The sequence below is a fragment of the Pyrgilauda ruficollis genome, unplaced genomic scaffold (assembly GCF_017590135.1).
Source record: "Pyrgilauda ruficollis isolate IOZ18807 unplaced genomic scaffold, ASM1759013v1 scaffold96, whole genome shotgun sequence".
NCBI classification, from domain to species: Eukaryota; Metazoa; Chordata; class Aves; order Passeriformes; family Passeridae; genus Pyrgilauda; species Pyrgilauda ruficollis.
Genome location: NW_024531710.1, coordinates 894356 through 918266, shown reverse-complemented (window position 1 = coordinate 918266; position 23911 = coordinate 894356). Strand labels below are relative to the sequence as shown.

Sequence of the window (23911 nt, the reverse complement as noted above, 5' to 3'; positions counted from 1 at the left end):
CAAAATGATCGATTACTCCCATTACTCCCTACACAACTCCATTTAAAGCAAGCTTCTGGAGCTTTGTTTTTCTCTTTAAAGTGCAAGGAAGCAGCTGAGCCATCCTGAGCCCATCTGCATGTTAACAAAACATTTCTTAAGGTAGGGATTTACAATCTGTGTAAGAAGATAAAAATCTGCACTTTTGGTCGAAGGGACTATCCCTGCACTTCTGTGGCAGCTGGAGCTGATGAAAGTGCTTGTGGGTTGTGTAATCAGCCTGATAGATGTGCTCCCTAATCTGGCTGGAAACTAATCCCACACACAAGAAAACTTCAGCTTCGTGCTTTGCATATTATTTCAGGTCAAGATTATATACAAGAGGTAACTCTAATTTCCTACCATGTCATTGCAAATTTTTTTGGGTAAGTTATTTCTGATCATGGAAACACATTTAGAGAAATGCTCTTCCAGAACTGTTGTAGTTCTTAGGTAAAAACTTGAGTTGGGCATGATATAACATTCTCAATAAACTTTAACACTTATTCCACTGGACTAATTTTCTATAAATTGCATGTCCATATTGGTATTCTAAGAAAATGAAGTTTATTGCTACATGCCCTCCCTTAACAACTGCCAGCCAAATAAAAGGAGTGTTAGAACTACTGTGTCTTAAAGTCTGCAAATTCTGGGGGGAAAAGTACCATCCAGTAAACAAAGTCTGCTGAGAAAGGCTTGACAGCTCAAATTCTGTCCTTGGCAGAGCTGACACAAAGGCCACTGAGGGATGCACTGGGTGGTGGTGATGGAACAGACCAGGACAGGAAAATGAGGAACCACAGGGAAAGTGGATTGGAACCCCAGTTCTCTCCTCTACTTAGGGATGGTTAAAAAACCTCCGTAAATCCCAGTTTTCCAAGAACTTGTTTTCTGCCCCAAACGGAGAGGTGTCAAAACATTTTTTCAAGGAAATTAGGTATTCCACAGCTTTTTTTTTCAATGTTGTGCTTACACAAAATGATACCACCACACAAAACAATCCAAAGTTAACAGGTTCAACAAAATGTATTTCAATTTCTTTGGAGGAAAAAAGGAAAAACAGTGTAAAGTAAGTAGCTCAGGACAATTAATGCACTTCTGTGAATTGTTTTGGTCATAAAACTGACACTTCTCACTTAAAAACTGTTCATCCACCTTTTCCAAACATGAACAGACTTGTATTTCCACCATAAATCTAATCTTTCCACCCTGACACTGAAAATTTTCCACTGACCTCAAGGGCTTCCATGTTCCTCTAAATCCCAAAAGGACAATCAGCAGCATAAAAGCTCCAGCTGAGCAGAGACCAGATCCATTACTCTAGAATGGATTAGATAACTGATCCATAACTATAAAATATTTATCTACATTTGGCATGTGGCTATCAAGCACCATCTACTTCATTAGGCAGTTTGGTACAAGGACACATTTCTTGCAAGAATTATTCCAAGGTTTCACAAGAAGTTGAGGTATGTTTTCAATCACCAAAGCTAATTTAGAATATAATCGATCTGTAGAAAAACAATTGGTTAATTGGCAGATCACCTAATCAAAAAATTCTGACAGAATTACCTCATTAATTCCTCCCTCCTACCCACACAGTGTAAAAGTCACAGGAAAAAAATGCTCTCAACACTGTTTTAAAGTGGTCACTACAGCTTTGTTTTCTTTTTCACCCTGAATAGAAAAATGGAAGTAATTTTCTTAGATTGGCAACAGCTTGTCTCTTGAATCCACATTAATAGCTGGCTTTCAGTTTTGAAGATCCAATTTGATTAGTTCTCTGAACAAAATCCAAAAATGAGCAGCTGGTCCCTAAAGAAACTTTCTTCTTTTGGGAAGAGATCTTGTCCCTTTTTCCATGAGCCTCTGACAAAAAGGATGCAGTCACTACCAGACTCAGGATTCCAGACTGGTGTTTTTTATGTGGCTCTGAGTTTGGACTGAGTTATTAGAGTAAGAAACTCATTAAGTTCACCTCCCAAATTAGCTAAGCTGAATTTGCTGGAAAAGGACAATTTAGCACCTGGAGGCAGGTGCAAACTGAATTTCTCAATATATGGATAAAGGACAACCCGTTTCTATTTATGTCTAAAAACCAAGGAAGTGAAGGACAAGAATAGCAAGTTACCAAAATACAACTGCTGCAATACATTATACAAACAATTATTTGCAATCCTAGCCAAATTTATTTGTTAATATGTGAATGTATTTGACACATCAGAATGAAATCACCAAATAATCCTGCCAAAATGTTCTGGAGACAAAACTCCTTTTATGAGAACCTGTTGGAAAAGCAGACAGGCTATTTATTCTGCTCTTCATTAATATGCAAGCCCAACAAGACCAACCAGATACTGCAACAAGTTACAGCCTCACTTGTTACAATCAATTATTACCAAGACTCCAAAGATAATCAAAATCATCTGATGGACAATGCAACCTGGGAGAAAGGGTGGTTTTCAAGACAAGGATTACAGCTTGACCTGTTTCACTTTTTTTTTGTGGACAGCAGAGGAGAACAAGCCAAAAGTACTCCAAGAAGCAGCTTTCTAAGTTTCTAAAAATAAACACATTTTTTCTGTTGCACTCCTAATTCCATGAAGCTTCTAAAATTTTGAATTATTTTAAACTCCCAAAATCTGAACAAAAATGATTTTTCCAGAACTGCAGCACCACTTGCAATATACTCAGAAGACAAATTCTGCTTATTTTCCAGCATTAAAAAGCAGATGTTCTTCCGTGCATTAACAACACTTGATTATAAAATAAATTTACCCTCTGTGCAAAGAGGAGTGAACATAATGGCTCCCTGAAGGCACAGCTTCGAGGTATGAGGGCTATTAGTTCAATTTCTTTTCCAAATGCTGCAGAGAAGGATGACAGAAAGCAAGCTTCCAGTTGTGATTCTCTAATCTGTCTGGTCCATGGATGCCCTGACTCCAGACTTCCCTAATAAACTCCATTACAGCACAACCCTGCCCTGTCCTCACAGCACACAAACTGCAATCTGTGTGGTCTAGTTAGAGAATAGCCCAGGGAAAGCATTTTGGGTTTCCAACGATTATTTTTTTAAAACCTGGGACAGCAAGAGAAGGTCATTTCATTTAAAGAACCCACAGGAATCTCATAATATTCCAAATATTTTTATTTGTGTGTGAAGATAGACATTTGTGTGGGATGTGGAGGGGAAACTTTGGGTTTATATATTAGTTTATTTGGGCAGAGGACGATTGCTGGTTTCCTACCAGTGTTTTTGCTAAACTGCTTTGCTAAACTCTCTGTAGTACTGATTATCTGTTAAAATATTTAACTTGTGCAATTAATGAAGCAGAAATAACACAGACAGGTAATCAACAGCAAAAATTATCAAAAAGGAAAGCAAATCTATGTTGCTTGGGAGTGGAAGAACAACAAATACCATGGGTACATTTAAATAGCAGAGATACATTGAGGGAAACAATGCCATCAAGCACGTAAGAGGGAGGAAGAAAACCAGGCAGAAGCATAAAGGGCAGAGGAATGAAGAGAATGAAGGGTGGTTGAGTAACAACCCATGCAAGGCGGATCATCTTGGAGAGATCTGATCTAGCTGCTACAGATTCTTCTGCAGAGCACAGATAGCCTTTACAACAGTCCACAGGACCTAAAATTCAAGGTATGCTGTGTCAGAAAGCCCAAGTCCTACAAATAACTTTATTTTAACCACATCCTATAGGCTATGTTTAGCCTACAAATGTTTCATGCATTTTTCAGCAACGAGTTACTGGCTATACCTCTAACTTTTTCAAATAAAAGGATCAGAAATGTACACAATGTGAGAGTATGGGTAATGAATTTTGTGACAAACTTGACTCTGAAAGTTGTCACCTCCCCACCCAGCTCTCCCAAATCTTGCTGCTGCTGTTCTGCCAATCTGCTGCTCCACAGGCACCTCCCCTCTCCAGGTGCTAAGCCCACAAGGTTTCCATGGCCTGCTTTCCAGCACAGCCCTATGAACCTGTTTTCTGCACAAATGAGACAGCAACAGATCTTGATAAGCAGATGGAATGCAATATGGCCAAGGGGCTGTAAAAAAAAGTCTGACATAACTCCTTGCTGGTGATGCTGACATCCTTCTGCATGGCCACAGGTTGAACTCATCTGGGTGAACAGCAACTCAGCTAAACAAGCACTTGACTCATGCCCACTTTTTCTGGGATCCATTTCTGGACACAGGTACAGGAGTACACATGCTAACCAAGGGACAGGACAGGAGGTGCAAGCAGCTCTTCAAAATGGCCTGTGCATGACAGCTGCCAAAACACTGCTCTGATCTGAGGGCTTGGGTAACCACTAGGGATCCCAGAGTCATTCCCTTTTTTCTGGCCCCGCAGCACACTGTTTCCTTCTCACATGCCTCAGGATAAGCTCTTTCAGGGACAAAAAGCAACATAAATCTTTAACAAAAGTCAGAATGAAGAATTTCATTAATTTCATCGTGTTAAATATAGAGGTTGCACAGGTTCCTCTTCCTCACCACGCTCCAGGTGCCAGTGTGGCTCCCTCCTGTGTGCTGCTCCTGATGTTTCTGAGCCTCATCACTGAGCCAATCTGAATTGCAAACCTAGTGCTAAAACTCTCTTTTCTCCACTGGAGTCACTCCCTGCTGCTTTATCAAGTTGACTCAAGTTGGGAGGGCCCACAGGTGCTGGTGGCAGGCGAAGGAGCAGAGGCAGCTGGGGAGAGGAGGAAAGATAGGAGGAAGAACCAAGCCATTATTTTTGGATTAATTTAGGTGCTGTTTCATGCTACTGTTGAGAGAGGGAAAGGAAATAAGACCTATATGGAGCAAAGTACTGCTGCTGGGTAATTAAGACCTAGGAGTAAACACGCCAAATGGTGTTTGCCACACAACAAACAAATGTGAATCAGAACGTGAATCAGTACTGGAGCAGAGGAGGGAATGTTTTCTCTGCTACTCAGGAAGCACTTCAATTGTTTGGGAAAGGTATGAGTCATTAACTCTCGCATGTACAAGTGAGACATCCAAAACTATAAATACCTGACATACTTCAAGGGCTCTTTGGAATGGAAGAATGGAAATCTATACATACTTTTTCAAAATTACAGCAGTGTGAAGCCATGCATCACTTCACGGATTTTGATTTGTTGTGTTTAGGCTCTTCTGAATTGCATTACCCAAGCATGACAAACTCTAACCTTGAAAGGCCCTGCTTTCTTGCTTCTGAGCTCTGGGTAGCTGAACAGCTCTTTGGGGTAGAAGATGAGAGGTGCACAGGAACTGATGGAATGCTATTTTAATGCAGCACTTTTCTATGTCTCAATTGGTTGCTGATCACAGCCATTTAGCAAAATTACCTTTCTGATGGCAACCAAGAATCTCATGGCAACAGTCACATGCCATAAACACAATCCTCCCCCTCTCTGAGTTCGCATCTGCTTGCAGGAGCTCAGCAGGAAGGCAGTAAGGAAGTTTTACTGCCATCCTGCAAATTGACTTTTATGGATTCTTCAGACTGTAATGCACTGAAGCTCTTCTTAATCTAACTCCTAACATAATTTATTACTTCTAGACACAGGTAAAAAGGCTGGTTGGACTTCAGCAGTGTTTTCATTCCCAGGTGAAACCCACCACAGGCGGATTATCAAGCCATGGTGAAGGGCTTGGCTCCTGAGCTAGATTTAGCCAGTCTGGCAGCCTAATGACAAATATTACTGTAATAATCCAAGTATAGATCCCATTCCTTCAGATATGCAGCTTTAATGTTTTTCCCTATGAACATCATTAAGCTGAGATGGTATTAAACGCCTACACAATCCTTCTAGAGAAAAATGGTTTTTTCTTCATGATATGTTCTTCAGAATGATTCTTGCATTGCCTTTTACCTTGGGTATCAGAGATTCCAAGGAATACTGATGGGCACCTTCCAGAAGGGAGGCATGAAAAACCCGAGAGTCCTGGCTAACCTAAGTTCAGGGAGTAAATGCATTACTCCACTGTGTCTGACAAACTCCTGGGAAAACAGATTGCACAACAGGAAGAGGGTAAAGCAGAGCTTAAGAGCTTGGACACACATGAGAGTCATTAATTTACCCGACCCCAAATCTCAGAACATAAACACGAGGAACACAAAAAGAATGCTTGGCTTCATGCAGGCACATGGAAAGTCTGATTTTGCAGTATCATAAATGTTTAATTACACTTTTATGCAACTAGTGATATCCTTAATTCTAATTCCTTTAAAAATTCCCATTTAAAAAAAACCCCCAAAACTCTTTAGAACTATACTTCTGTTTCCCTTAATTTAATAAAAGTTTATGAAAAAATATTTTTATGAAGAACTTACTTTCTCCCAAAGACATCAAAGTTATGTTGTCCTCAAGAGAGATTGATCAGGTATTCTTACAAGGCAAATGATCTGTAAAACCTTTGATGAAGAGCATTCAGAATGTAGAAGTCAGACTAGAATGTAGAAGCCCAGCCTATGGCTGCATTTGAAGTGCTGCAGTCTGCATTTAACTGGTGCTACATCACACCCAACTTCCTTAAGATTGGGAAACCAGTGCAGTATGAGGCGATATCCCTTCCTTTGCTAGCAAGTTCCAAGTTTTATTAAATTCTCTCACTCAGTGAAGGCTTTCAGTTCTTCAACACTTGGTATTACAGTCTTTTCACAAAGTGACAACTTTCTATACATTCAATAAAAACCTCCAAATCTGAAACAAATATTCCCACTTACTGCTTCAGAGCAAGTAAATCAAGAAACAGGAGCTCATCACGAAAGGTTCTGCATGCCAGAGCTGCCCAGACTGCAGTGTGGTAACACAGACCCTCACAAGTACAGCTGCATTACTCTGTTGATGTATTTGCGCAGTCACCACAGTAATGCTGACAATTTATGTAATAAAAGACATCTAAAGAAAAATTAATTACCTTGTACTGTGGCATTGGTGCATCTTCTCTCCTCTGTCATGCCAGGAAGCAGAAGCACTGCTCCTGCACTGAGACCTGCCACAGCTACCTGCATCTGAAGGACACTGAGGCTTAAAGAGCTGCTGCTCTGAAGCCATGAGCTACATTTGCAGCACACCTCATACACTGGCTCTCCAACATGGCAGCAGGAAGAAAAACATGAGTTTGTCTCACTTTCCAGAAGTCTAAAGTAGCAGTAGGGCTTTTCAGCCTGGAATCACAAATCACTTAGCACTGTGCAATTCCAGAAGGATCTAGGGGATGCAGGCTTTCCACAGCATGGCCCCGTCAGGCTGTGGAGCCAGCCAGCAATCCGGCCTGATCTCCCTGAACACACATCCCTGGACTAAAATGCACAGAGTGGAAAAAGCTGAACAGGCAAAGAAAGAGACACATGTATAAACACATCTATGTTTTTCAGAGAAATCTCTCCTAAAAGCGTCATTCAAATGAAGGTATCACATAAAAGTGATTCTTCCCAAAGGACTGCAGGAACGCAGCCCAGAGCTCCCTTCTGGGGTCACTCAGCAGGGGTTCTGTCCCCCAGGGGGCACAGAGAGCTGCTGCTCCCTCAGCCTAACAACTTCTCCCTTAAGGAGGGGGGTTGACAGATTTTACCACTGCATACACATATTCTTTTCTCACATAACCAGACATCAGAAGAATGGAAAAAAACCCACCTCATTTGTGAGTGGGCTGAGGGTACCAGTCAAGAAGTAAAAACTTGCTCTTGTCAGATGGAGTGATTTATCAAGCTGCTGTCTCTCAGCAAGGATGTGAAGAATGCCTGTGCAAGCTCACTGCAGTGCAAAGGAAAACAACTTAGATTTAAGATGTTTAAATCCCTAAGTAAACAAATTCACCTCACTTTGTACTGAAATCAAGTAAGAGGTGTTGCAGCTCTGTCCTGCACCGTGCAGCACGAGCAGTAACCTGTAGCTGAGGGATGGCTGACAGGTGAGGGACAAAGTCCCCTTCATGGATTCCAACTTGACCTAGAAAGAATTTATCAGTCTGCATCAACAGAGCACTGAACAGAACTGCAGGAACATGGCTGGTAGGTCTAAGGACTTAACAATTTTCTGAATCAAAAATAAAATTATCAATGTACAAAATACTCTGAAAAAATCTTGGCTAACCAAGTTTTATTTTTTTGGTAAGTACATATCCTCATTTTCAGAAAGTAGTGGCAATGAGACACACACAGTGGTCAGCAGAACTCCACAAGAAATATTTTGGTAACACATCAGTGTTCCAGGCTCTCAGCTCTGCCCCGTTCCATTTTCTCTTTGATGTCAGTAAGCTATTCATCTTATTAGTTCAAGCTTTATCTTTTGATCAAACTTTTGTAACACATAATTTGGAAATTAGTTTCTTAGAGGGACAAGAGCTGTCAAATCAGATCGACCCCAACAAAGTGGTAACAGCTTAGGACAGGTCAGAGCCAAAGCTGGAATTCCAGAGCATACATGCAAGTTATTATTTTCTAAAAACCACAGTGTTGACATTACAAGAGAAGAAAAGAGAGGAAAGATCCTATCTCCTGAGCTCTTGATCAAATTACTTCATAATTCACCCACTAACCCTATCCCCTGGTTCCCATAACAGACAACGATCTGAGAGAGAACAAGCCTGTGGATTTTGGAGCATTAAGGGAGAAAAGGGAACAAACTACAGTGCTGCAGCTAAATCTCCTGAGGACGTAGAAGCACTCAGAGGTATTTTAAGTGGCAGAATAATTTTACAGAACCTTGCAGATATAAAATATGGGAACAACTTGAAATTAGCCACAGTCCATGTGCATGATATAAAAACTAGGAGCCTGGAACTATACAGTGTCTGCAGTTTCCTATGGTTTCTTTCAGAAAACTTTTTTCAAAGTAACTGTCAAAAATATTAATTCCAGTATTTTGAAGATGGTATCTACTAGCTCTTAATTTATCCTAGCCTCTTATCTTTGAAGCAATTCAGTTTCTGTCTCAGTGCCTGATTTCCATTTTACACATCCTATAATTGTGTTTGTCCTTTTGTCCTTTAAAGTTGACTTCTAAAGATTCCCATCATTAACACATCTACCAGGAACAAACAACTTGCTCTCTGTGTTCTTTGGTTGAGATCTAATTATTAAAGTTATAATTATTTCTCCTTACAGATTTTAATAAGTTGGAACTGGCTTTAAATTGTTCTTTTACTTAAAGCTGTGGGCTTGGACATTTCTTTCTTTAGGAAGGAAAGTGTGCTTTGCAGAGGTTTCAGATTCTTAACCTGTAAATTAACTTGTTGCATGAGTTACTGTTCACTTTGCCTTCTATCAAGTCCTGGCTATTTTCAATCATATTTAGTTTCCCTTTACATATATAGGAACTACTCAGCCCAGAAATTTTATGCAGTGTTTCTAGAATTCCTTACTAAGATTTTTAAACATTTTACCTTCTCTCTCTCTTTTCTTCAATATCTATTTTCTTAATGGGTAAAGCATGAACTTTATCTTCTTAGGCTATGGACATGCTAACACTTTTAAAACATGCAAACCCAAGAGCTGGCAAGCCCTCTCCCAGATTAAAAAAAAACATGAAAAATAACTCACAACATTGAGCTATGCTTATTTCATGACACAGACTCTTTTCTATACAGGAAAGTATAAATAGTGTCCACAGCTGTGCAATTTATCCTCAGCCATTAAATGTCTCCACAGTCTTACAATTCCTAAAAGTGTCTGCACTGCCTACAAATGAGCTGCATTAATATAAACAGCATGTGAATGTCTAGAGAGCCTATACAAGAAAAGCCCTAGGAACAGACCTTAACTAAAAAGTGCCACTCAGATTTAAAAAATATGAGCTTGTAACTATTTCACAGTTGATCAATTTGCCAAAGAACCCTTCCCAATGTTTTGATCCCACAATTTTGAATCCCTGGTTTAGATACCTGGAGGGAAAACAAGAGCTTGTTTGAGAAGTCTGGAGCCAAGCTGCACTGTGCCCAGGTGCTGGGGGAGCAGGCATCCTGTTCACAGTCCCAGAACTGCCTGGTTTCACCAAAATCCAGCACTCTCCAGACAGAGAGGATGAAATAATCTGTAAAGACTGACAGATTGAAACAAGGGACCACTAATAGGTATGCACAGGAAGCACCACTAAACCTGGGTTCACTGGCTCAGGTCCTAAATAAACATGCTCATGGTATAGATATATACTGTTACAAATCCAGCACTGTTCACTTTCAGCACTTTGCAGAGGAATAAGTGAGACTAAAATAAGCTGTACACTGTATCTTATCTCCATTTTAAGAATGAGCAAGTTTCTTAACCTCTTTGTCTCTGTTTCCAAGGCTACAAGTGAGGCATGACAAAGGCAGGAAGAAAACCCAGATATTTTTTGGCTCTTTGCTTTTTTTTTTTTTTTTTTTTTTTTTTTTTTTTTTGCTGCTCAGTCATCTTCTCTTCCTAAACTCTGGGATTTAGTTATTTTAGCATAGATATTATTCTACGTTCAGCCTGTTTTCTTGGTGATTCTAATCAGTTTTTCTCTGTGCAAATCTGGCCAATTGTTTGGTGACTAAATCTGATCACTTCTTGTTTCATGCACATAGAAATAATCAAGGAAACAATACCCCAACCAGCACTAGCACAGGAAGACACATTCCTACAAAATAAAGTTAAAACAAGCTATTTTTTAAAGGTATGCAAATGATGTTAGAGAAGACAGGAAACCACATTTAAAGGCTAAATCAAATCCATTCTTTTGTAAAATTTCTGGAAAAGCTCCGAAAAATGGCTTTCTCTACTTTTCTCTCGCAGAATTTCTTTGCTCCTTACAAAAGGAAAAACAAAGCAACAAGAAAATGAAGTGATGTTCCTCCTCTGGCAGAGAAGTAATGGAGTCTCCTCCCCCTCCAAAGGGGAGCACAGTTTGCCAGCTTTGGCAACCACTGTAGTATTTAAAATAGAAATGAATTCCAAAATGCGATTTGGCAAAGACCCGCTGCAATATTCAGTAAGTCTGTTTTCCCTCTTTTCCACTTCCTTTCTCCCACTCTAATAATATGGAGAGATGCTTGCAGGCAGCTCGGGGATGAGAGGCACCCGTGGCTGACCCCCAGAGCAGAGCCCCATGAACTTTAACACACATGGAACACACGGATCAGACAGACCAGCTCCTTGTATGGCCACGGCCCCGAGCCTGGGACACGGCCAACAGCTGCTCTTGCTCTTACACACAGCTTCAGCTCCATGGGAGGCAGCCCTGTGCCTCCCAGACCTGAGAGCATCACTTCCTCTGGCACTGGAAAAAAGCCAACAACACCAAGTTTTGCAACAGGTTCCAGCAATTTTTCAGCACACACAGACAAGACTGTGATTTTTGTAACACTTTTGTTTTCACCTACACTGAGGTGAATCCTACAAGCCAGAACACACAGTATTCTAGAGATATGCTGTGTTGAAAGAAAGAATAAAGAAAATCCTAGTGCAAAAGATGAGAGAGGAGTCAAAGATGTGAACCCTTCAGAGGGCTATCCAAATCCACTGCCAGAGTGAAGAATGCTAGCTGGAGTCAGTATGCAAGGATCTTCACTCAGAACAATTGCTTTAGAAAAAAATTACTTAATATGAGACACCACTTGGCACTGGGTGGGACAATAACCCAGTTGTCACAGATGCTTGAAGCAACAGCAGAAAGCATGTTTGATTAACAGAGGGACTGAGCTCGAGGTGCAGGAACCATGACAGCCCAGCTTTAAAGAACTGTCTTTAACAAGAGGAGCAGATTGTGTGGCATCTATAACCACTGCTTCATTGGGCTTTAAAACTACTGACTTCTCTCTGACTAGGATGTGTTGTATATAAATTAATCCATCTTACTCATTCACAGAATAAAAGCTATTAAGTATCTGAACCCACAAAATGTTAGCTTTAGCATGCAAGCAGCCAGCCAGCTGACTCATTCATACCATAGTTTCAATTTGAAAGGTGGGTAAAACGTCTCCAATATATTCATGCAATAGCAACATTACCAAAGTAATTCTGTTCAGGATCTTGTGACATACCTCCAGAAAATGTCAGGTCCAAAACTCTCTCATTCCAATTGTAAAGAAACTTTCCAAACATCAACATTTTGTCTTCTGTACGTTTTAAGCTTTAGATTTTTTATAAGCCCTTCCCAAAACCTGAGTAATTTCTACTTTGCCATCAATGAAAATGTTCAAAGGCAGCAGCAGGAAGACTCAAAGATTGATTTCACAGATCATTGGTCCAGGCAGTGTTTGTAAACTGCTGACCCCAACCATGGAGAATTGCTAGGGCCTGGCAGATTGAAGGGAGACTTCCAGTTTAAAACTGATTTGAAACCTGAGGTTAGCCAGTCAGTTTTTCCTAAAAAAAAACCAACAAACTTTTAAAGGAGTTCATTCTAAATGAGTCATATTAGCCCACACAAGTAAATCAGCACATTGTTCTGATTTCCCCTCCCTAAAATGCATCGTGTCCTCAGCACAATGCTACTGCACAAATAACTCAGGACCTGCCAAAAGCTTCCAACAAGCTTTAATTATAGGAGTCCTATTTTGTATATTGTCGAACCAAACAAGAACTAAATCAGCCTGCTAAAAACCAGCCAGTACTTCAAAATCTCCAGTGAAGACTAAGAAGTAAATCTCTGCAATAAAGCATTAGCCAGCCCAGAAAGAGCCTCATTTTCTTGCTTCAAGATAAGACTGTGGTACACACGTGAAAACTGCTGTGCAAAAGAAATGGCAGGAAGCACCAATTAATTGCAACAAATTATTTTAATGCAGATCATTGCGACTAAACGTTTCAGACAATTTAACTGTATTTCCACTTTGCCTTTTTGGCTGCTCTTTCCAATTGATTTAGCTCCACAAGTGAGAATGTTTGCATTCTCAAAGTTTTTGTCACTGTCAGCATTTTGTTGAGAACACTATGCCCCATTTCAGATTTCAATATATTTTACAGAGCCGTTAAAAAACTAGAGGGTGCATGTCATTCTGCCAGTCATTCTCATCTTATTAAGCTTTTGTCATGGCCTGACAATACCAAAAGACTTGAATGCATTTTACTGTTTTGCAAGACAGACTGCTTTCTCTCTTGTAATAAATGATGGAAAATGTGATCCTGGGGTCAACAAGGGAAATTGTAAAAATGAGGCTTCCTTACTTACAAGTATTTATTCAGTCTCTGACTTGGAGTTTAAAGGCAGGATCTTCCATGCTCTAAAAATAGCAAAACTCTGTTTTAATCCAAAATTTCAATTTTTAGATGGGAGAAGAGCACCTAGATTAAATAATCTGAAAACTGAGCAACAAACCAAGCTTCATCCCAGTTCCCAAGTTTTTCCTGTTGCTGAACAATACAGAAATTAATTCCCAAGATGAGTCCCAAATCACACATTAAGTATTTGGCTACAAGCAAAGCAAATACTCATCAGCAGGTTGGACTGCAAGCTTCTGACATGCAAGGCAGCCCTTGCAGCTCCCAGAGAGAAATACTTAACTGGCAAAATGTGTGCTTGCTCTGAACTGACTGTAACACATGACCTGGCATGTGCTTTGACAGCAAATGATTCAAGAAAGATGACAATACAACAGAGTTACAAAAACAAAATACAGCAGTGCCAGGAGAAGCCTTTGGAAACACAATTTGTGATGTAGAGCCATAAATCTTTAACATTTGAACTAAAGACTTGAAGCTTTTAGAAGCAGCAGCCTCACAGCTAAGGTTAGAAGACATTCCCCTACTCTATTATGGCAACTAAATAAATATTTACCATGGCTCTTTTCAAAAGGCTGGGTTAGCAAAGTGAGTAAGACCATGAGAGTGCTCTGGGTCCTCTTTTAAACACTAAAATAATTGAGTTCAGGCAAGCCAAGCTTTCAGTTCTCTTATTTGTAAAATCAGTAAATTATGGAGTTCTGGGTTTTGATAGGAGTTGACTTAAAAAGCCATTTCACTCTACTGCCTCTCTGCTTCCAACACACAGGCAGCTGGAATGCTCATTAGAAGTCTCCTCAACAGCACTTTAAAGGAAAAAATACTTTAGCAAACCAAAGTCCCAGCAAATTTCTGGAAAGATGAGCACTTCAGTCACACTCTCCAGACAGTGAAATGTTTTTAAATCACCCCTACCTTCTACTGTACTACTCTGAAGATAAAAATGGACTCTTCCCAAAACATGAATATAGCAGAAGATTCAACATTACTTCCTAAGCCAGCATTAACAATCACTTCAAACAAATACATATGCAAGATATACATATCCACATCCAGATAAATCTGAGCAAAGACACACACCAATCTCAGGACGAAAGCAAAAAATGTCTTCTTTTTGAATGAAAGTTTGTACAACATTTTTCCCCCCCAATCACACTAAGAAGTTGATTTCGAGGCATAAATATTTTTAAGCAGTACATTTCAGAGCAGTCTAGTGTAGCATGATCACATTTATCCAAACCTTCATGGCCAAAGATATTTACAGAGAGGCCTCTTGAACTATTGACAGAATATTTATAGCTTAACTTCCACATACTAAAATGGATCAGTCAATAACTGTCCTCTATGAAACTATAAACTTACTTATACAAATAAGATATGAAATCACAGAAGGTGGCACACAGAAATGCCAGGACTGACTGGTCTGCAGAGCCAAACAGCAAAATAAGCCACAGCACCTAAAATTGTTTCTTCAATTCAGGCACTTATTTTTTCTCCACCCAAAAGACATACTCTCTTTTCTAAGTGATTGCCTTTTTGGTCAGATTCCAAAGCAGGCCCTTCAGCCTCGAGTTTGCTTTGTCTATCAGACTTAATTGTGAAGTGAAAGAAGAAATAAAGCAGAGAAAATGAGTAATTTGAATACAAGCTCAAAAACCTAACAGCTTCCACAGTTTGTGCCAATATTTCTTCAGAGAGTCATAATTTTATACAAAGCAAATACTCATGATTTTGAATTCTGTAAGTGTTAAATAAAATATTTTCTACTAAAAACACTGCAGAGTTAAAGGTGCCAAACAAACTGTGGCACATTAGAGGTGTCACAAAGCTAGAATAAAGGGAAATGCATCCATTTTTACATGGCTACAAACAGTAAATACTTTATGAATGCAAAATAAAAACTTGAGGCCATGCTCAGAACTTAAAAAACTTCAATGTTATGTAATAAAAAGCAAAAAGCTCAAGAGAGTTGCTCATCTGAAAAATATGAAAAAAACCCTTTCAAAACAATGTATTTATTCCAGCACATCTTAAGAGAGGCAGAAGAGACCATGTTCCCTCTCTCTGCACATTGTGTACAGCTCTTCCAAAAGGAAATGTTTATCCCAGGTCCCAGCACACGCTGTGAAGCAGTGCAGACACAGGAGGGTCACACCAACTAGCAAAGCAGCATTCAGAAAGACTTGTCTTCATCACGAGATGCCTCCACTTTCTTCTCTCACAGTAAAAAATAAAGAAGACAGACTTGTATTTCAGTAATTTTTCCTTATCTAAAGGCCAGAGTGCTGATTTTTCAGGTGCAGCACAACCAAGTTCAAGACTGCCACCCCTTTTGTTCTCTGTATATTCTGTTCTGAATGTTGCTGTCGCGTGCACCCGAAGAGCACGGCAGTGAGGAGCTCACGTGGCTTGTAGGGCTCCTTATCAGCCTGAGGAAGGCACCTCAGGAAGATAGGATTGGCCATTCTCCTATTTTTGAAGCTCCCAGAATACAACTTGACTCTAGTTCATGTCTCAAATTAATAAGAGTGCCTTTTGCCTGGTGTGACATCTCTCCTTTCTAAGCTCCATCACAAACCCACTGCCAAGAAAACAAGAAGAATGTTCAAGAAAATCTTACAGGTGCAGGCTGATGACTGCAAGTGCACCCTGAGACCACAAATCCCCTCCCACTGGTCCCAGGAACGATCCAGGAGCTGCCCAGGCTTTGATCTGTCCTCTGGCTGTCATTTTTCAGAACTTCGTAGCAGATTATGCAGCTGGGGCAGATATTTTACCGTATATCATGAAATGAACATTTGTATGTCTGGTACACATTTACCTTGCTTGCAGAACAATTACTCCAAGAAATCATGGAAAACTAGTAACAGAAAAGAAACCTTGACCCACATGGCAAAGTCAAATTTAGGAGTTGAAATCTGTGGATTTTAAAATGCCCTAAGTTAAAGACATTTGTAAACTGGCAGGTGAAAGAAAAAAAAAAAAAAAAAAAATTACAAGAAACACTCAGCTCTTGCCTCACATTCACAACAGGAAAGAAACAAAGTTTTTAAATTATAACTGTTCCCATTTCATTTTAAACACCAGCTTGAATTGACAATCATCTCACTCATTATCAGCAAGAGAAACCCAAGAAGCCACATCCATCTGCTGCAGAGAGATGGAGGATGGGACTGTGCTCCTCTACACTAATGGCAAGCTTTGGTTTTTGGAAAAGCAGAGCTTACCTTGGTTTAGAAACTGATACTGATTTTCAATTATTTCACTTGTTCAGTAACTTTTTACCCACAGTTCAGGTATTTGCCTCCAGCACAATCACTGCAGCTATAAACTGAGTACTGGCTGCTTATTTTTCCAATATATTTTCAAACTTCTATTGTGATTATTTGATTGAAAACATACACCAACTATTTTAGTCAGCAGAACACACAAAAAATTCAATGTGTTATCTGTGCAATGCAATTTAGTGACTATTGACTGAACTTATAACCCCCTCAGTAAGCTGTACTTGCTGCTGAAAACAACAATATTCATTATATGGATTAGTATTTCCTCCTGTGTTCTACGGATCTCATTCCATTTGGGTGTTTAAATACTTTTTAATGAAAGCACCCCAAGTTAGCTCTCTATGTAGACAGACTAATATTGAACTGCAGAAACTGAACTCTGGGGGAAAACCCAATTATGTAACATTTGATCTATTAAATCTAATTCCCACTTATTTAAATGCTGCCGCTTCAGTATATCACCTGTTTACTTTTATTTCTCCTAAGAATTAGTACTGTATGCATGAACCTTCCAGCTGCCCCAGCAGTTGTGCAGGATTATTTTATAAAATACCATTATTCCACAGCATTTCCATCATCCCCTCTGGGGGGACTGAGCAGAACTCCCTGATAACCTGTGCTGGTTTATCTTTTCCACCATGTTTCTGTACAACACTGTTTCTCACTCAGCAAATTTGGCTTCAAAAGGTCTGTCTGTTGCTATCTCCATTGTTCAGGAATAGCACTGTTGATTTATACTGATAAACAAAGATAATGTACAACCATAAGCAATGAAGTCAATCTGCAAAGGACTCAGTGGGAAAAAGCCTCCAATGTTATCATTATCAAGTACTACAGAGAAAAATTACAGCCTTGTGGAAAAAAAAAAAGATGAAGGGTGAGGACTAGGCACCTTTTTTTATGCACCACTTCTTGCTATTTACAACATTAGGCAATCCAGTATGATTTGCAGTTGTGTATGTAAAGAAGGTATTTACTGAATGCCCTTGTGATGCTGATGGCAATACCATCAGAAGGGAACCTGATTCAGCTTCTCTCTTTGAAAGCAACACTCAAACACTTCCCACACTCCAACAAGCAGAACAACAGAGAATTATGGAGAACACAGGAGAACTCACCATGACTAAAGCTCCAGTGAGGCTGAGGAATCTCCATCTAGATCACTCTGCAATCTCTCCTTAATGCTGTTGCAGAAGGTTTTTCATGGCAACTGTTACTAACAGCATCTCTCTACCAGCTGCTAAAAACAGGTACTTTATGTACCAGCGTGCAACACTCCTCCTGATGCACCAGTTACTGAACAGCTCACTAAAAGAACCACCTTTGGAAGAGACCTGCTGCTGCTCTGAGAAGACAAGCGGGTTAACTTGTAAGGAACCATGACCCAGCACCATGCCTGCCAACAAGTCCAAGGAGCAAGATGCCAGTTAGGATATGGCATGGAATTGCCAGAATCACAGGTAAATGAAATACAGGGGAAGCTCTGAGTTCTGCTTCTGCTGACATTTTCTCTCACAGGGATGCTGCCTTTGCTGCAAATGAAATACTTACCAGGCAAAATTCAGAGGAGCAGGAGCCTCAGCGAGCTCTGCCCTAACATGCCTTCGTTCTCTGCGCTCTCCAAGCACTCTTCTCTAGCCAAAAATACTGTCCTTCAAACCTGAATATGCCTCACTTCAAGGCCTGCAATAACACACTTTCCAATTTTCGTTGTCACAACTGAAAGGCATGTTATTGACAACTTCATTAACAGCAGAGCAGGTTTGAGACTTCTTGCTAACAATCTGACATTCCAAATTTAAAAATTAAAAAATCACAGCATGAAAATACAATTTTACATCTATAAAGTTCTACAATGGTCAGCATTTTGGCATTAGATGTGTGTTTAACACCAAGTTCAGTGAATTCTTCCACCGACTACAACATACCACAAGCTGTTGCACAATCACAGCATGTGTAAATGATCACACTGGCAGCTCTCATGTGCCCCCCACTCTCTACATCTTTACTTGGAGCTGTCTCCCTGCTTCTAAAAATTGGGGATGTCTACAGCTTATGGAACAAAAGTCATTAAATAAACCATTTCCCCCAAAGATCATTCCAAATGGCAAGAGTCACACTCCTTACCCATATAGTTACAGCCTGAGAAGTCTCAGACTGAGGAATATTGTGCAACCTGTTTTTAAGGAAAACTATCCAATCTAGATGAGGAAGGCCCAGAAGAACAATTAGCAAGGTTTAAAGCAAATGGAAAAACAATTACACAACATGACTTACTCCCCCGTGGAAAACTCCTGGACTAATATTTATTCTCTCTGAGCTTGTATATATTTGCATTAAACTTCAAACTTTGTTAAAGCAACACTGATGTAATTCTGAGCCCTTACAGAGGGAATCAGTGATTTTAAAAGGATGGCAAACAGGCTAAAAGGACACTCTGCAGAAGGCTACTCAGGGCTAAAACAAGGTAGAGAGAAAGGCAGAACTGAGAGGAAGAAAAAGGTGCGAAAAGACTTAACAGCTACCCAAGGACAGCTTCAGCTCCAGAGGCACTGAAATTTGAAGTGTCTCTATTACCTTCACACTCATGCTTCTGAATGTCCTGGTCAATCTGGGGGGAAGATTACATATTTTTAAAACCGTTCTTCCTTCTGGCTGCACCACAGAAGCCCTCAGAGAGGACACCAACAAGTATAAAAGCAGAACAATGACACTCACTAAGAGGAAATTTGGCAGCTGAGAAAACAATAAGAGCATCTGTGATACGTACAGAGACTTATGCTAAGAGGGAATATACATGAAGCCAGTGTGGAAGGATGTCTATATTTGTTCATGTTTGTACTGTAAGATTTAAATGTCTTTTAAATGTGTTTGAAGGCTTTTCTGACAGTAAGACCCTTGGAGCTGGAAGACTGGATATAAATATATACATGCAGAACTTACATCTCCTGCATTACAGACTGTCTTCCTCCTCTGGGGAGCTTTGTAGAAAGGCCTGTGTAAACACAGGCATGCATCCAAGAGGGAACATTTTAGGATTGAGATCAGTTTTACAAAAACATGGAAGGTCAAACTGTGAACACTAAACAGCTTCCTACAGAACCTGTAGCCAACAATACAATAATCCAAATCTGTTTGAACACCAATAACATTGCTTTGGCAAATTCTCTGCTAGTAGCAGTATTTTCTGAAATAGCACTAACTTTATCAAGTCAGTGATCTTACTTTTTAGCACCACACTGAACTGGCATCTCAGACAAGATGTTACTAAAACAAGTATTGCTAGAAGCCTACAATGTTTAGCCTGGCATGATTTTTATCCATTTGTTTACTGTGATTTCAAAAACTTTGCTAAAAATGTCTCCTGCAGTCAACAGTGACTGCATTAAGACAGTTGAGCATTTTTCAGCATTTATATTTAAGCACATATAAGGCTTTTTAACTGAAATATTACTCTTAAGGAAAATGTAGGATAAAGTCTACAAATGGAAAGATTTTTAAATGCCTTTCCCAGACAATATTTATATTTTTTTTACACTTAATGTAGATAAAATACTTCCCCCCCCCAACCTCAGAATCAAAGACTTAAAAAAGGAAATCCATTACAGATTGATTACAAAACACTTTCTCTAGGTGGTATGGCTCAAAACTGAGTTTGTCTTCATCCTGCAAAGCAATATGTGATTACTAGGAGGAGAAAAATGATGACTGAGGATCCCAGGGGTTCTGAAATCCTGTTCTTCTTGTGGTCATCTGAACAGACAAACTCAAAAACATTTGTGATAATCCATTTTGTTACTTGGTGAGTTAACATGGTAAGTTTTATAACAGCTGAATGTGTCCCAAAAGAAATTCAATTCAAAGAAGGTGACCTCAGAGTTACACCCACTGTGTAGTTTTCCCTCTATCCGCATTTTGCAGTATCAGGCAATCTCAAATCAACTCAGTCCACTTAAAGACATATGGGAAAAGAAATTGCTTGAGTCACTCAGCTACTTATCTATCTCAGGCAAAAGGAAAACTGAAAATTCTTACGCAGTTGATAATTTCTGCTTTTGATTTGGAAAACACAGAGCCCACAGCGCTAAACCACAATTTATGGAAATTGCAGCTCAAATATTGGACAACTAGTTAGAATTATTACCAAGTAAAACCAAGCCATTTATCCTTGCCACTGATGTCGTGGAACTTCTAAAGCTGTCACATTCTCCTCAGTGTACACTGTCAACTTGCTCCAGTTCACCCTGCTTTAGAACAGTGAAAGTCAACTAGCAACTCTTACTCCAGTTTGCAGCCTGTATTTTTCCACTCTAGATTTAAAACTGTATGGTAATGGAAATTCTGCATTATTGTGCTGATCCATATGAAACAATGGAAGCATTTCAGCCTTAGGCAAACGTAAATCCCAGTGCACCTCCTGGTCCTCACACAGCGGCTGTGTGGGAGCACAGGAAGGTGGGAAGACTGGTAATGCCAAGTCAGGCTCTGCAGACAAGGTCCCTGCACCAGCCTGTCACAAGTAATGCACTCCCAGAACGTGCTCCATCCATCCCTCCAGGTACCAGCACGGAGAACCCAAAGCCTGGCTCTGGGGCTACATGGCTACACATCTCCTTCTCCAAAATCCACGGGACTTTACATACATAGAGAGTGGAATTTCCCTCACTGGTGATTTTTGGCTGCCACTAACAGCCAGCAAATTCTACATATGGCTGCAAGCAACTTGACATTCTCTCTCTCAACTTTGCTTCAATTACTAAACCAAAACACGTTCTACAGATTATTTTTGCAGTCAAAGTAGGTTAAAAACATCTGGAGGTGTTAATAGCAGAAAGATAAGAAAGTTACATTTTTAGTTCCCCTGTCAGTTGTTTCCTTCTCAATCTCCTTTAACACCACAGGTACTCCACAACCTCCTCAGTGCTTTCCACCAGCGCAGCACCCTGTCCCCGTCAGAGCCGAGGCATTTGCATTTCAATGCCCTGCCCGTACCCGAATGTCAGCTCTGACACACGGAGCGCACGGTGCGCAGGGAGCAGCTCGGCAGGATTCCTCGGCAGGATTCCCCGGCAGCTGCAGCGCACAGCGAGTGGGAGCAGCGCGGGGCTGGCAGCAGACAGCCAGGCTCACCTCCGAGCCCCACCTGGCAATCCTGCGGGGCTCTGTGCCGGCGCTGGGCCACAGAGGCTCCAACAGCCTCACATCCAAAAAAAAAACAAACAAAGAGAAAGGATTATTAACACTGAAACCCAACCTCATCAGAGCAATCAGAACAAGAGAAACAGTGACGAGGAGGAAAGCTGCAGATCCCTTCAGAGAAAAGAGCAAAGAAAACACGGGCCATTAGCAAGAATGGGACAGTGTGATCCTAAACCGGGATGAGGGGCAGCTGGAGGAAAAGGGAGCCTAAGAGCAAAGACTAAACAGGAAAAAGGAAAAGGAAACACACAGGGGTGTAAATTCAGAAAAAAAGGTAGAGAAAACATGTTACTTAGAGTAGTTAACTTAGAGTAAGTTTTTCACATACATATTTTTCCTAGCACAATACAGAAGAGTAACAGTAACTGTCAATGTCTATGACCCTTATCAATAGATTACAATAGTTATCATAATCTTTTACTATCCCTTTTAAGGATAGTTTAAGAAAAATAAATTAGTCAACATTTAGGAGTCATTTAGCCAAACAGCATCCTTCCCTTTATTCAGTCATTTTTCTTTAAATGACTGATTCCAAACAATTCCTTTACTTGGAAAGTAAACAGGAAATAATACATATATTAGTAAACACGCCTGGAAATGGATTTTCTGAAGAGCTGACAAGTCAGAAACACAAATTACCCAAGAAGTTGAAATGGTATTTTGTCTCTTTGCTCTCTTTCACTGAAAGAGCTGTAAGACTTGCAGCTACATAGGAAATGCTGTTCCTTCAAACTAACTGTATGCTCTAAAGTAGAAGGAAATGCAAACATTGCATCCATTATGAACTGCAGCTGAGTCAAAGTGCCTACCTGCAGCCAGGCCATGCAGCAAAGTCTGCTGGCTCCTTGTTCTGCAGCTGGTACCTCCTGCCCAGGCTCAGGAATCACACCCCACCTGCCACAGGTGAGGAAGGTGTAGTTGAGCCAAAGAGATCTGTCCAAAAAGGTAATTTAGGAAACCTGTGACTGAAGTTATCTACATGGGATATCCCAGCAATACGGTAAAGCCATCAGGAAATGAATACATGAGATTAATCATGGAAAGTTACTCATGGAAAAACTGGTAATTCCTTCTTGCATAGTTCTGTATTTTAGGGAATAAAACAAAGTTTTCCTGAAAACACACTGAGCAGTAACTCTGCCAGGAAGATGCTTCATCTGGATAAAACAGCTACTTTACAGACACAACTTTTTAAGCCAGTATGAAACTAGATTAAGAGTTCTAACAAGTCCAAACAACCAATAAAATCTCCACAAGTATTTGCCACTCTTGCTACACCCCAAGATTCAGACTGTCTGGAGGAGGTTGTAAGTCAAACAAAAGTCACACAGAAGGAAGTACATCCAGTTTGTCACAAAGACAGTTCAGCTGGCAATTTTAAGCAAGTTAAAGTAAACTTTCTAACTATAGAACCTAATTATTGGAATTCCATAGTCTTGGTTCCTAAAACAACTGTGTGCTCTTTCCTTCATGCCCATATATCTCCATATGTTATTTTTTCTGTAAATATCTGGGAATAAAGTGTTTTAGCAGACATTAGACAGCCTTTAAGCCACAGCGAGTAAGGGGAAAAACTTTGGAGGCACTTACGAAGCAGTTAAAGAAGAATGAGCTCAACAAAATAAACGGCAAAGACCTAAAGTAAACAGAAGTTGTGTTCTCTGAGAAGGAGCCCCTGTTAAATCCGAGGTCAGGGATCCACCAGACGACATTCCCCCTTGCCCCTGCGCTCACCTCAGAGCAGCCTGGCCATTCTGCATCAGGTATCAGCTGGTCCATCAGTAACAGACAACTGCAAAGTATTCACTTCGTTTCACTTGCTGTCCCAGCACGAATCCCAGCTTTCCCAGCCTACCCTCAACTTTGCCCTGAATCAAAACTGGCAAACAGACCGACCCACCTACAAATCCAAAATAACCTTCGAGAGAAAGGACCGAGAGGATGGAATGCAGCTACACACGTACATGCTAACACATAACGCCTTTCAAGCCAGTAATTTGTAATAATAACAGAGCAGGGACAGAGTCCCGGTAGGAACAGCATCCACCCGGCACCCACAGCAGCTTTACCCCGGGAAATTCCTCGAAGGTGTCAGCGCGGCGGCAGGCGCTCCCCAGCAGGGCGCGGGATCGCGCCGCACGCTCCCAGCCGCGCTGCGGGCTCGGCCAGCGCCCGGGGCTGCCGCCGAGCACCCGGGGGCCCCGG

General features: G+C 40.5%; 1 protein-coding gene across 4 annotated transcripts in view; it reads right to left on the bottom strand.

Annotated features, from left to right (window-relative positions):
- The window catches only part of PEAK1 (pseudopodium enriched atypical kinase 1), a 109503-nt gene that overhangs the window by 85182 nt on the left and 410 nt on the right, over positions 1-23911 (bottom strand). The window contains exon 1 of one of the 4 annotated variants that reach the window (XM_041489682.1): positions 22516-22600. The exons of the other annotated variants lie outside the window; for them this stretch is intronic. The gene's annotated coding sequence lies outside the window, so the exon portion shown is untranslated. Of the gene's footprint in view, positions 1-22515; positions 22601-23911 lie in introns of those variants that run through there. 4 annotated transcript variants of the gene reach the window in all.